A 12,043-nucleotide genomic window follows, 5' to 3' on the forward strand; every position below is an offset into this window, starting at 1 on the left:
TGTGTTTGGGATCATTGTCATGCTGAAAGACCCAGCCACGTTTCATCTTCAATGCCCTTGCTGATGGAAGGAGTTTTTCACTCAAAATCTCACGATACATGGCCCCATTCCTTCTTTCCTTTACACGGATCAGTCGTCCTGGTCCCTTTGCAGAAAAACAGCCCCAAAGCATGATGTTTCCACCCCCATGCTTCACAGTAGGTATGGTGTTCTTTGGATGCAACTCAGCATTCTTTGTCCTCCAAACACGACGAGTTGAGTTTTTACCAAAAAGTTATATTTTGGTTTCATCTGACCATATGACATTCTCCCAATCTTCTTCTGGATCATCCAAATGCTCTCTAGCAAACTTCAGACGGGCCTGGACATGTACTGGCTTAAGCAGGGGGACACGTCTGGCACTGCATGATTTGAGTCCCTGGCGGCGTAGTGTGTTACTGATGGTAGGCTTTGTTACTTTGGTACCAGCTCTCTGCAGGTCATTCACTAGGTCCCCCCGTTTGGTTCTGGGATTTTTGCTCACCGTTCTTGTGATCATTTTGACCCCACGGGGTGAGATCTTGCGTGGAGCCCCAGATCGAGGGAGATTATCAGTGGTCTTGTATGTCTTCCATTTCCTAATAATTGCTCCCACAGTTGATTTCTTCAAACCAAGCTGCTTACCTATTGCAGATTCAGTCTTCCCAGCCTGGTGCAGGTCTACAATTTTGTTTCTGGTGTCCTTTGACAGCTCTTTGGTCTTGGCCATGGTGGAGTTTGGAGTGTGACTGTTTGAGGTTGTGGACAGGTGTCTTTTATACTGATAACAAGTTGAAACAGGTGCCCTTAATACAGGTAACGAGTGGAGGACAGAGGATCCTCAAAGAATAAGTTACAGGTCTGTGAGAGCCAGAAATCTCACTTGTTGGTAGGTGACCAAATACTTATTTTCCACCATAATTTGCAAATAAATTCATTAAAAATCCTACAATGTGATTTTCTGGAATTTTTCTCCTCATTTTTTCTGTCATAGTTTAAGTGTACCTATGATGAAAATTACAGGCCTCTCTCATCTTTTTAAGTGGGAGAACTTGCACAATTGGTGGCTGACTAAATACTTTTTTGCCCCACTGTATGTGCCATGTAAAAAAAGCTAACATTTAAGTTCCTTGCTCAGAACATGAGAACATATGAAAGCTGGTGGTTCCTTTTAACATGAGTCTTCAATATTCCCAGGTAAGAGGTTTTAGGTTGTAGTTATTATCGGACTATTTCCCTCTATACCATTTGTATTTCATTAACCTTTGACTATTGGATGTTCTTATAGGCACTTTAGTATTGCCAGTGTAACAGTATAGCCTCAGTCCCTCTCCTCGCTCCTCCATGGGCTCGAACCAGAAACACAATGACAACAGCCACCCTCGAAGCAGCGTTACCCATGCAGAGCAAGGGAAACAACCACAGGCTCAGAGCGAGTGACGTTTGAAACGCTATTAGCGCACGCTAACTAGCCAGCCATTTCACTTCGGTTACACCAGCCTCATCTCGGGAGTTGATAGGCTTGAAGTCTTAAACAGCGCAATGCTTGACACACAACGAAGAGCTGCTGGCAAAACGCACTAAAGTGCTGTTTGAATTCATGTTTACCCTCCTGCTTCTGCCTACCACTGCTCAGTCAGATACTTAGACGCTTGTATGCTCAGTCAGATTATACGCAACGCAGGACACGCTAGATAATATCTAGTAATATCATCAACTATGTGTAGTTAACTAGTGATTATGATTAATTGTTTTTTATAAGATAAGTTTAATGCTAGCTAGCAACTTACCTTGGCTAACTGCATTCACGTAACAGGCAGTCAGTGTCCTTGTGGAGTGCAACAAGAGGCAGGTCGTTACTGCGTTGGACTAGTTAACTGTAAGATTGCGAGATTGGATCCCCCGAGCTGACAAGGTAAAAATCTGTCGTCCTAAAGGAGGCAGTTAACTCACCGTTCCTAGGCCGTCATTGAAAATAAGAATGTCTTCTTAACTGACTTGCCTAATTAAATAAAGTTGTATAAATAAAAAAAATCTGCAAAATCGGTGTCCAAAAACACTGATTTCCGATTGTTATGAAAACTTGAAATCGGCCCTAATTAATTGGCCATTCTGATTAATCGTTCAACCTCTACTAAATGCCAAGCATCACGTCTGGCGGCAACCCGGCACCATCCCTACGGTGAAGCATGGTGGTGGCATCATGCTGTGGGGATGTTTTTCAGGTGCAGGGACTGGGAGACTAGTCAGGATCGAGGGAAAAGTGAACAGAGCAAAGTACAGTGAGATCCTTGATGAAAACCTGCTCAGGACCTTAGACTGGGGCAAAGGTTCATCTTTCAACAGGACAACAACCATAAGCACACAGCCAAGAAAGCACAGGAGTGGCTCTGGGACAAGTCTCTGAATGTCCTTGAGTGGCCCAGCCAGAGTCTGTACTTGAACCCGATCAAACATCTCTTGAGAGACCTGAAAATACTCTCTCCATCCAACCTGACAGAGCTTGAGAAGATCTGCAGAGAAGAATGGGAGAAACTCTCTAAATTAATTTGTAATCGCTGCCAAAGGTGCTTCAACAAAGCATTGAGTAAAGGGTCTGAATATTTATGTAAATGTGATATTTCAGTTTTTTATTTATTTAATAAATTAGCAAAAAATTCTAACCCTGTTTTTGCTTTGTCATTATGGTATATTGTGTGTAGATTGAGGGGGGGGGACTATTTAATACATTTTAGAATAAGGCTGTAACGTAACAAAATGTGGAAAAAGTCAAGGGGTCTGAATACTTTCCAAAGCTACTGTTTGTTCACTGTCATGGAAAGAGTGCATGGTATTTTCAGTAATCAACTTGGGCTAGTCTAGGCTTCCATCAATGCAGGTTTTTATTGCCTGCCTGGTGCTTGTAATGCGACTGGAGATGACTGAGGCTGCCTCAGAGCTACCATTCTCCACAGTGCCTAATTTGTTTTAACATATTTTGTTGGAGTGTCACCTCCACGCATACAGATCTGCCTCAGTTTTTGTCGGGGGGAAAAAAATCGATGCAGAGTTAGACCTTAGTTAAGATGTGTTTTGTTCATTAGGCTTATATAACCGGCTCTAGTATGAATATGATCATCCACACCCCCTTGAAATAAAAGCGTGAGCCAGTTTTCCTCCTCGGCTCTAAGCCCTATCTCACTCCCAGTGAGCAACTGGAAGCTGTTGCCACGGTAACACACGTTTTAATTGAGAATGTATCAAACATGTAAAACAACACCAGCTAATTGAACAAATTGTGTCCCTCGCTTCGTAGTCAGCTAACCTTTTTACTACTCTGGCAAACGTCTCACTTTTTTCTCATGAGTGGGTCATTCTTATTCATCACGACACGATGAGGGAGAGGAGAGCTGTGACTGCTTACCCTCTAAAATGCAACGTCGCTTTGTGTCTTCTAATTACAATGTTTTAAATTAGCATTGGGATTAGAGGTCGACCGATTAGTCGGATTGGCCGATTTCAAGTTTTCATAACAATCGGAAATCGGTATTTTTGGGCGCCGTTTTCCGATTTTAAAAAAGAAGGAAAAAAATGTTTACCTTTTTATTTAACTTGGCAAGTCCGTTAAGAACACATTCTTATTTTCAATGACTGCCTAGGAACTGTGGGTTAACTGCCTTGTTCAGTGGCAGAACGACAGATTTTCACCTTGTCAGCTCAGGGGTTTCAATATTGCAACCGCACAGTTAACTAGTCCAATGCTCTAACCATTGCACTCCACGAGTAGCCTGCCTGTTACGCGAATGCAGTAGAAGCCAAGGTAAATTGCTAGCTAGCATTAAACTTATCTTATAAAAAACAATCAATCATAATCACTAGTTATAACTACTAATCCAGTTTAGCAGGCAATATCAACCAGGTGAAATTGTGTAATTTCTCTTGCGTTCATTGCACGCAGAGTCAGGGTATATGCAACAGTTTGGGCTCCCTGGCTCATCGCAAACTAATTAGCCAATTATGACATACATTGAAGGTTTTGCAATGTAACAAGAATATTTAGACTTAGGGATGCCACCCATTCCGTATTTCACTGAAATAATAAACGTTTTGTTCATGATAGTTTCCGGATTCGATCATATTAATGACCAAAGGCTCGTATGTCTGTGTGTTATTATGTTATAATTAAGTCTGATTTGATAGGGAAGTCTGACTGAGCAGCAGCAGGCCCGTAATCATTAATTCAAGCAGCACTTTCGTGCATTTTGCCAGCAGCTCTTCTCAAGCACAGCGCTGTTTATGACTTCAAGCCTATCAGCCTAATGGCTGGTGTAACCAATGTGAAATGGCTAGCTAGTTAGCTGGGTGTGCGCTAATACTGTTTCAAACGTCACTCGCTTTTAGATTTGGAGTAGTTATTTCCCTTGCGCTGCAAGGGCCGTGGCTTTTGTGGAGCGATGGGTAACGATGCTTCGAGTGTGGCTGTTGTCGATGTGTTCCTGGTTCGAGCCCAGGTAGGGGCGAGGAGGGGGACGGAAGCTATACTGTTACACTGGCAATACTATAGTGCCTATAAGAACATCCAATAGTCAAAGGTATATGAAATACAAATGGTATAGAGAGAAATAGTCCTATAAATACTATATTAACTAAAACCTCTTACCTGGGAATATTGAAGTCTCATGTTAAAATGAACCACCAACTTTCATATGTTCTCATGTTCTGAGCAAAGAACTTAAACGTTAGCTTTTTTACAAGGCACATATTTTACATGGCACACATTTTACATGGCACACATTTTTACATGCCACATATTTTATATGGCACATATTACTTTCTTCTCCAACACTTTGTTTTTGCATTATTTAAACCAAATTGAACACGTTTCATTATTTTTTTGAGGCTAAATTGATTTTATTGATGTTTTATATTAAGTTAAAATAAGTGTTAATTCAGTATTGTTGTTATTGTCATTATTACAATTTTTTTTTAAAGGCAGATTAATCGGTATCGGCTTTTTTGGGTCCTCCAATAATCGGTATCGGTATCGGCGTTGAAAAATCATAATCGGTCGACCTCTAATTGGGATCATCACGCAAACCTAATATTCTTGGAAAGTCATGTTCCCAACTGACCCTGGATCTGCGGACCATGCAAATCATCATGCGTTGACTCCACATCAGCCGCTATTGATTTAAATGATGGCCTGCTTCATAGTGACAGCACATTGTAGTTTCCAACATGTGCTGTCCCACATATTGACCTCTCTGTAAATGCAAACACGTTTGTTGACAGTCCGTTTATTTTTCAAAGACTCAAGGAAGTTCCGTTTCTATGCTACAAAAATTGCTTTTGTTTCTCTCCACTTAAATAGCCTGTGCATTTATGATGCTCATCTGTTTTTCGGGGTACCGTTATTGCGATTTAAAGAAACGTGACATGCAATGGGCCAATCAATGTTTCTTTCGCATACATCAAGCACTGACCCTAGGGTGTGTCAATGCATGCTCACTCCAGATGCAGTGTAGCTACAACCGGTGTAATATGGGACCTGTTTACCAGGCCATTATCACAATGTCATTTAGAAAATGAAGTCTACTACCGTCCTACAATCAGGGTCTAAATAGAATCTGTATTCAAGTCGTTGTTTGCTTAGTTCTCTCAGGCTTGATTCTGCCTATCGTGTTGCTACATATTAAGACGTGTGTGTGTGTGTGTATAATAGAAATGACAAGTTGACCCAGCAGTCTCTTGAACAGCCTGTATCTTAGAACAGTGAATACAATCTAAACCAAAGCTCTTATTCCACATCACGTTGGTTGGGTTAAAGCGTAGTACCTCTCCAGCGGTGTTGCTCAATGATGCGTAACTTATTTCATGATGCCTTGGCACCGATGTCACTTAATGTCCAAAGTGACAAGCCAAGTCCATTTTTATTTGGTATAGACCTAGAGTCCTTTGCTCTGGCGATACTTCCCCTTTTAAAACCTACAGTGTATCATAAACACATTATTATTACAGTGGTAATAAGGTTCTACAGTGAAACATAAAGGGTGATCTGAAAGGAAGTAGATATTTGATATCCCATTTCCACGAGTATAACTATGAGGGGACTTTGAGCACAAAGTTCTTCAATTTCTAAGTCTTGTGTGAATTTCAGCCAACTCCAAGCCGAGATATCTTTGAAAGTTTCTCTCCAGAGCTCACTCGGAGTGACTGACTCGTTCGGGTGTTGTAGGCCAAAGTCAAAGAACTAGAAGTCCAATCACATTCATGTATGAGCACTGCTAGTTCATTATGGCAGGCAATTTGTTCGCAGCCTATTTGTATGCAGGCTGATGAATCGTGGAGTAGTACAGCGCCCCCGGTCCTAATTGTCTCCGTCTACTGAACCTGCACTCAACCACACTCCGGAAAGGGCCAGAGAACTTGAGAGGTGCGTGCTTGGGGTTCATGTTCAAGTGGCTTTTCAAATCCAAATGGTTTTAAAATAAAATATCAGGTTGAAGCATATCTTGTCATGAGGGTTCTCGTCACCAGTGATTCTCAAGGGGTGGGTCAGAAGTCTGGACCCAGTGCTGGGACTGGTCTTTCTTGGGTCAGTTAGCTATAAAGCCTTGGTTGTGGTTATCAACATGGTTATGTCTATTTGGTGTGTCACAAAATTCAAAAGGCTTTATGCGGGTGACAATGCAAAAAAAAAAAAAAAAGAAGTTTGTTGTGACCATAGAAATAGAAGCCCCCCCCCCCCATCTTGCACCTCAAACCACATTGGCTGATTTTAATTGCAGTGAACACAAGTCTTGGTTGAACAAACATTAAGAATATTTTGTCTGGGCCCTATTGTAGCCTAACAGGAGGAAGTGGACTAGGGAGTGCAGTGGAAAATCCGAAGTACACACTGAATGAGAGGAAGTGTTGCACAATAGGAAGTGGTGTGCGTCTGGCCGCTGTGCCTCCCAGTTTCTACAAGACTGCTGCAACGTTGCCCTTCTCAAGAAACCCAGTCTGCATGAGAATCACAAAGGGCTGCACCTGTGACTGACTGTTGTCCAATAAATTCTCAACCTCTGGTAACATTTCATTCATGTGTCCTGTAATGTTAAGTGTTCAGTAATCTAGGGATAATCAAGGTCCTGGAGGTTGGAAATGTTTGTTGTGGCCAAGTGAAACTTTTGAGCTATTACATGATAATTGGACCAGAAGGATAGACCGAGAGGAATGTCGAATATTGTCCAGGTTAAGTTTTGTCGCAAAACTTGCTGTCAAAAAGAAGGAGCAAGAAAATGAGTTGATAAAGACTGTTCATATCTGTTTTGGGAGGAGTGATTTGACTCACTGACTGAATTAGCCTTTGTTTTCAGAACCTGACCTCTGCTGGAGGACTGTGACCTTGGCCACCCGCCAGGCTCGGCCTCCTTCCTCCTGACTGACACCTCCAGAGCTTCTGCTGGTTAGTATTAACACAAAGTTACCCCTATACGCTGATCTTGTGTCAGTTTTGCATTTCCCCTAGTAATGGTAGGTTAGGATTGGGGGGAGGGGAAACGGATCCTAGTTCTGTAACTAGGGGAAGCTTCACCCCGGAGCTATCAACACCCACTGCTGTCATGTCCTGACTCATCTAACTTTAGGGTTCAATCGTAACACCACAGCAGAATATGCTATTCTGCTATAAGGCCTTTCTATTGGATTCTTTATACCTCAAGTGGAACATGACTTTGTGGAACTTCAGCTCTAACTGTGGTCACTCTTAAGCATAGTTATTTTTCTCTTCATTTTAAGTTCCTGTTATTATTTGGCGCTAGAAGAGCGCTGTCGTTTGACTTTTTCCCCATCAGGGTCACAATGTGAACACGGTTTCTGTAATGCTGGTATGTTTTATTTTGTTATGCTAGTTTAGCCAATGTAAAATGGCTAGCTAGTTAGCTGTGCGTGCTAGTAGTGTTCTATCGGTGACGTCACCTGCTCTGAGAACTTGAATTAGTTGTTTGTGGAGTGACAGATAAGTTGTACGTGTGTTCAGAGGGTTCTTAGTTCGAGCTCAGGTTGAGTCAAGGAAGAGGGACGGAAGCAACACTGTTACACTAGGTCCCTGACCCTCACACATTCACTATTTTGCGTTGTTATATCAAAGGTAAGCCGTTCTTCTGTGGAGGCTAATGTGTCTGTTGTGTCCTAGAGTGGCTGTATACAGATGGAAGCTTTCACTGTGATTTTCTGGAGCATCTCACCTACACAACAAGCCCTAGCTACAACTAAGCCTAGAATCTTGCACCGCTTCCTTTCAGACACATTGGATCAGTCAGAATTAGAAATAGGTGATAACATCACTACCCTCTATTACATTTCCTGCTTGTGTGATTTTTGCCTCCCTTGTTTATATTTTCCCTTCAGTCTCCTTGGAGACCGTTACCATGGCGTGGCAGCGGAGCTGTCAATCTTGGGCCTAATCAGAGGTGTCAGAGCACGTTGTTACATTACCTGCCCACCTGTCTCGCACCACAGCTTCCCACCTGTCTGTCTGATACAGCTGGAGACAATCCAAGCCGTCTAGGACTAAATAAGCCAATACCATTTCATATGTTCTGTGTGGTATGTTTAGTTAAACATCAGTTCATGAAGGGTTTTACATTAAAACCGTAGCCTAACTGAAATATCATGATTATCATGCAATTTGTTAGTTGATAATGTAATAATGGCTTGGCTAAAGCTACATTGCGAGTCTTAAATCCACCGGTTTAGCGGGAACGCTAATCTATTTTAGCTAGCTCAGACTTCAGTCTGACTCTTTGGCCAAGGGACGGGAAGTGGTGAGTTGTAACTAACAGAGTGGAGATGATCGAGTGAATGCGGCATTCCTTTCACTGAACGCTGAGGTAAGATTAGCTTCTGTAAACCAGGGGAGGTGTGTACTGTAGTAAAGTAGCCTGGGGTAAAGCTTTTCACTGTAGCTCTGGTAAAAAATAATAATAATAATGAGGCAGTACTGCCACCAGCTGGTGATGTAAAAATATTTATAAACTGTAGACTATGGTATGATGTCATACAGTGCCTAGAAAAAGTATTTCAGTCTTCACATTTTACTGCCTTTAAAATTACTTCAAAAAATTGAATAGATTTTTCCTACCGATATACACAACCTACTCAACTTTTCCAAAGTGAAAGACAAATTGATATACCTTATCCAAATGGATGCAAAATAAAACATGTATTCACACCCCAGAGTTAATATTTGGTGGAATCATCTTATGCACCCATTACAGCTGTGAATCATTTTGAATGAGATTCTACCTTTTCACAACTCTTACGGAAACATAGATTGTTTTGTCAAAATAAGCAGATTTAGGACCATTATTAACACTTACTGGAAAGCCATTCTGGTGTGTCTTTGACATTAAACATTGGGAAATTGTTCCGCTGAAAAAGAACTCTATCCCAGGGTTAGTTATTCAGACAACCAAGGCAGCGTTTCCACTAACTTTCTATCTGGACTTTCCTCCTTTCATATTTCTTTAGATCCTGACAAACTCCCCAGTCCCTGCCGGTGACAAGCATACCCATAACATGACGCTGCCACCACAATAAATGGAAATATAAAAGGATCAAGAACACTGCATTATCACCACATTACTGGCCTGGGCCAGAAAGTAAACATAATGAAGCCTTTGTTAAAAACAAATCTACCTCAAATCATCCATTCTGTTTGCAACAAGGGTGTTAAGTAATACTGGTCCCTTTTGATATTTTAAGTAGAAATTGTGCACAAATATTGCATTTTAAAAACCTGTTACATTAAATGAAGTGCTCTTTTGGGCAATTCAATAAATCCTGATTTTTTTAATATGAATTAAAAACTCACTGAAGTGACAAAAGTCATTGACAAGTCACTTAACCCCAACATTTCTCGAAGGTTTTACCATCATTGTAAAGCCCTGGTTATGTTGCTTCGTCAGTCATTTCTGAAGATTTATTATTTACTTCATGTGATTTAGGGATTCATTTTAAGGAAACAAACAACAACCTGTCCCTCATTTTAAGGTTAACCTTATAGTGAAACTATACCTTTTGGAATTTTTTTATTTTTCAAAAGAAACGTGGAACATCTAATAGTCAAATCATAGTGTAAAAGCAGGTGAGCTGGTTCTACTCTTTCACACAACAATCTTCCATCCCCCCTGTCACAAGGGGATTTATGGCTGATTTTAAAATGTCATCAACCATGTTACAGCCAACCCTGTTGCTGTTTTTGGCTGTTATTAATGGGAACTTACTATAGTATTTTTTATTTAACCTCTTGAGAAGGGGAAATAATTTTTTTATTAAGTTGAATATGTGGTCTTTTATAACAGAATGTAAAAATTAGGTGAAATAAAGTTTTTTCTTTTACCAAGTTACACTACTCAAAAGGCACTTTTCTATTTATTTATTCATTTAACCTTTATTTAACTAGGTAAGTCAGTTAAGAACAAATTCTTATTTACAATGACGGCCAAACCCGGGCGACACTGGGCCAATTGTGTGCCGCCCTACGGGACTCCCAATCACGGCCGGTTGTGATGCAGCCTGGATTCAAACCAGCCTCAAGTTCTGAGATGCAGTGCCTTAGACCGCTGCGCCACTCGGGAGCCCATCTACTTGGTGCAACGACCCATATGCAATCAAGACATCTTCATTGAGCATCCCCCCCCCCAAAAAAAGAAATGATCGGTAGGGGGAAAAATGGAATGTAAGTCCCTTTTTTAGATGACATTTTAAGGCGGAAAAATGTGAAGACTGTGCAGGGGGTGTGTAGACTTTCACTAGCGACTGTATATGATGAGTTGTGCGTTTTGATTAGTTTGTACAAATGTCTTAATGAATATGTTTCACCTGTGTAGTGTCGTAACTTTGCTTACTGCCTCCTCCATCCATGGTTTATTGACTTACTCTGTGTAGCCAAGTATTCTCTGACCAGTGGGACTCCTTGGCCTTTGGAACTGCGGTGTTTCACGAAATGGCAACTATTCATACAGTACAGACAAGACGCTCATGGATCGTGTGGATGAAGCCGATTTAGGCGACGTATTTCACTTAGAAAATTGTCTGAAGGCACTTTACCTTGTCAAATATATCTATGGCTTTCTTTTTGGTGAACATCTGGGAGACTGCAGCACACACACAGGCCCCACATCCCCATGAATAGGAAATGAGAGATGATTATCCGTCTGTGGTGGGTGATTTGCAGAGTGGCTTGTTGTGTCAGCTAAAGTATCAGCTGACTGCTTGATTATTTGTGTTCCTGTAGGGTTGACATGCTCTTCACCTCAGCAGCCTCTGCTCCCCTGAGCATCACACCAGTTGTTTGCTCGTTCTCTTTGCTCTCTCTCTCTCTCTGGGCCCGGCCTTTCTCTGCATGCTCTCTCTCTCTCTCTCTCTCTCTCTCTCTTTGTCTCCTGTTTATCTAGCGGGCGTCTGTCTGTCCTATAAGGCAGGCCATAGGAATTATAGTATTACTGTCTCTAATTATGACAATTGCAAATGCACGCTATGTGGACACCCCTTCAAATGAGTGGATTTGGCTATTTCAGCCACACCTGTTGCTGACTGGTGTTTAAAACTGTTAGTCAGGAGCTTCATGAAATGGCTTTCCATGGCCGAGCAGCCACGCACAAGCCTAAAATCCCCATGCGGAATGCCAAGTGTCGGCTGGAATGGTGTAAAGCCCGCTGCCATGGGACTCTGGAGCAGTGGAAACGCGTTCTCTGGAATGACGAATCACGCTTCACCATCTAGCAGTCCGACAGACTAATCTAGAGTTGGTGGATGCCAGGAGGACACTACCTGCCACACTGCATAGTGCCAACTGTAAAGTTGGGTGGTGGAGGAATAATGGTCTGGGGCTGTTTTTCATGTTTCGAGCTAGACCCCTTAGTTCCAGTGAAGGGAAATTTTAATGCTACAGCATACAATTACATTCTAGACGATTCTGTGCTTCCAACTTTTTGGCAACAGTTTGTCGAAGGCCCTTTCCTGTCCATACAGAAATGGTTTGTCAAGGTCCGTGTGG

At 41.8% G+C, this 12,043-nt stretch overlaps 1 protein-coding gene across 4 annotated transcripts in view; it reads left to right on the forward strand.

Moving 5' to 3' along the window:
• fam49bb (family with sequence similarity 49 member Bb) overlaps positions 1 to 12,043 on the forward strand; it is a 38,681-nt gene that overhangs the window by 8,337 nt on the left and 18,301 nt on the right. For 2 of the 4 annotated variants that reach the window (XM_029661416.2, XM_029661417.2), the window contains exons 2-3: positions 6,844 to 7,067; positions 7,359 to 7,447. The gene's annotated coding sequence lies outside the window, so the exon portion shown is untranslated. The remainder of the gene's footprint in view (positions 1 to 6,843; positions 7,068 to 7,358; positions 7,448 to 12,043) is intronic. The other 2 variants (XM_029661414.2, XM_029661415.2) reach the window with 1 other exon arrangement.

The sequence above is a fragment of the Oncorhynchus nerka genome, linkage group LG6 (assembly GCF_034236695.1).
Source record: "Oncorhynchus nerka isolate Pitt River linkage group LG6, Oner_Uvic_2.0, whole genome shotgun sequence".
Lineage (NCBI taxonomy): Eukaryota > Metazoa > Chordata > Actinopteri > Salmoniformes > Salmonidae > Oncorhynchus > Oncorhynchus nerka.